This window comes from Epargyreus clarus, unplaced genomic scaffold (assembly GCF_041222505.1).
Source record: "Epargyreus clarus isolate Ecla_fem2 unplaced genomic scaffold, WU_Ecla_fem_2.2 ptg000010l, whole genome shotgun sequence".
NCBI lineage: Eukaryota > Metazoa > Arthropoda > Insecta > Lepidoptera > Hesperiidae > Epargyreus > Epargyreus clarus.
In genome coordinates this window covers 8820325-8822751 of record NW_027332218.1, presented here as the reverse complement: position 1 = coordinate 8822751, position 2427 = coordinate 8820325, and positions in this window count along the sequence as shown.

The following is a 2427-nucleotide window of genomic DNA, read 5'->3' as shown; positions in this document are numbered from 1 at the left end:
TATTTATATATACACTGTTAAATTATATTATTTTACAATGAAAATAAAAAATAGATGACACGTTGAATGAAAACAGTTTTAGGAATGAAATTGACAGATGGATTGGATTTTGACATTGACAGTGTATCAGCTGGTAAATCGACAGTTTAATTTACGTTCGGAAATTGTACATACTGCTGCTTATCTCAAGTTATTAAGATCAGGAGCAAAGAGTATATGATCAGGAGAATCACACCCAAAAATACAGGTCTGTGAGGTCTATTTGTATATACTCGGCGAGTATTATTATTGATATATCTCTAATCTCTTTATCAATTGTTACCTACTTAAATTAAAAAGGGTAGCAGTGCCCTGTGCCGCTCATGTGGTGGCAGCATAGAGTATTATTATATACATGAAAATAAATAAATTTTCATGTACCTACCTACCCATATAATAATTGCAGGCATTGAAAATAAGTTTGAAATTATACTTAAGTCCGCGACAGGTGCAGGTTCTGAGGACGGACTTGACAGGTAGTTATGGCATTTTATAAGTTTCTGCATAGTCAACGTTTTAAGGATAATATAGGTACCTAAATCTCGCAGATTACCTATTTACGTGACACCTACCTATTTACCTCCCAGAGCGACCGGGGCTAATACCATATTGCACAGCTCGTGTGCACAGCACTTGCTTGAATTGGTAGATTTCAAATACTTTTTAAAGATTTTTAGAATGTGTAGGTTTCCTCACAACGTATTTCTTCGTTCTTAACTAAAGTCCTAAATAATGCATCCATAACATAGTAGTGGTGCATGCTTGAGGTTCGAACCTTATACTTACAGCATTTAAAGAACGGGATTAGGACGGGATAAAAAAATACAGATTAATTAAAGTTGCTTTATTTTATTGAAGCAATAATTACATCATTTGGGTAAATATAGGTAAGTACATACAGAATTCATATACCTACAGTTTCTAAACATTACCATTACATTGATGATGTGATTACACTGATTATGTATTTGATTTGTATAGCGTGAATTCAAACACATGAGTTTACTATTTAATATAATTATAAATTCCAAATTGTTTAATATTTCTTATTAATTTCGTTTATAAATATTTTTAACATTATACCGTGATCTAACATTATATTTTATAACTAATTCTAAGCAGACAATTGCCTCGCTAAATATGTTTGAGTAAAATTTTGCCAAAACCCAAAAATGTTAGCAATAAACTTTTAATTTCAATTACTGAATATATTAATGAGATTACTCATAAAATTTTCGACAAGCTAATGAAACCGACTACATATTTAATAAATATATTAATTCAATAATATTTTATACAATAATAAAATAGACTGGCCCAGATGCACGATCGTTTGCAACAAAAAGTCAACCATTAGTGATTTTTGTCTTTAAGGTGGAACCGAGGTAACTATCAGGTATTATGGAGTTTTATATTATATTAGTTCTTATTAATTCTGCCCAGCGGTCCCGTCGGTTGAACATTGATTTTTTAGGGCAACAAGTATTTTATTTAAGGCGCCTACGCTCATATTTAAACGAAAAAAAATCACACAAAATAATGTAAATATATTATCAATTTAAGTACGTCTAGGCGTTTAATCAAAAATTACAATTTATATTAGGTATATTCTCAACTCTAAGCTATAATTTCATAAATACAACAACGCAAGCTTATAATCATTTAACATCAATAGTTTATAATTATGTCAAATAATCTAATAATTAATAATTTGTTCTAAATTTAAATTAATAATCACCTAATATAAATGAATACGGGATAATCCTTGCGATGGAATACAATTACATAAATACAATCACGCCATCTGCAATATTTAATGCGACCATCAGATTGATTATCCCTATTTTCATTATACTCTATATAGATATTGTAGATCTATAAAGTTATTATATGTAAGACAAAAAATATTAATGATATTTCCATTGTTTTATTTTAAGTTTAATGTGGTCTGATTAAAAATAAAGATGGATTCATATTAATACATCATAAAAACAATATTTAATCATTATACGTCTGTAATAGTCTCTATAAATTTTAATGTGTTGTAGTTATAAGTAGGTACTCATTTTTTTTTCATTTATCAAAATCTATACTTAAAATAAAATATCGATATTCATATCGGTATAGCAATTTTATAATCTGAATATTATGTACCATTAACAATTTTGTATTTTGTAGGTACAATACATTTGGGTAAACGAGTACAGAGATATTTATATATTCGGTTTGGATTATTATAGTTTTGAGAAAAGTATTTTTTTTTGAGATTATAAAACAAAATAGCATAATAAATACTCTTACAAAACCTCCCTGGCTCTTGGGAGGCTTTGTAGAATAAGTATAAATATGGTAAATTATTTTAAAATCATAAATTGAAGTGGAAAATGA